This window comes from Fulmarus glacialis, unplaced genomic scaffold (genome assembly GCF_000690835.1).
Source record: "Fulmarus glacialis isolate BGI_N327 unplaced genomic scaffold, ASM69083v1 scaffold18021, whole genome shotgun sequence".
NCBI classification, from domain to species: Eukaryota; Metazoa; Chordata; class Aves; order Procellariiformes; family Procellariidae; genus Fulmarus; species Fulmarus glacialis.
In genome coordinates this window covers 68360-68667 of record NW_009192325.1, presented here as the reverse complement: position 1 = coordinate 68667, position 308 = coordinate 68360, and positions in this window count along the sequence as shown.

Below are 308 nucleotides of genomic sequence, written 5' to 3'. Positions count from 1 at the left end.
CCGTCCCGGGCAGGACAAGCCCCCACCCCTCTGCCCCCCAACATGACATGCACCCAACCCGCAAGCCCCTCTCCCACCCCTTAGGTCACTAGCAAGGAGGAGCACAGCCCTCTCCTGTCCCCAGGGCCAGGCCAGTGGCATTGGCCAGCTGCAGCTCCCGGCCTGCCTCTGGGTTACTGTGCTGGAGGAGTCAGCAGTGAAACCAGGCTGGGGACAGCCCGAGCAGGGGAATCCCTCTGCCTCCCCTAAAAAAGGCCAAAGGCAGCAGAAGAAAAAGGCCAGCCAAGCTTGTTTGATAGCTTTATTGC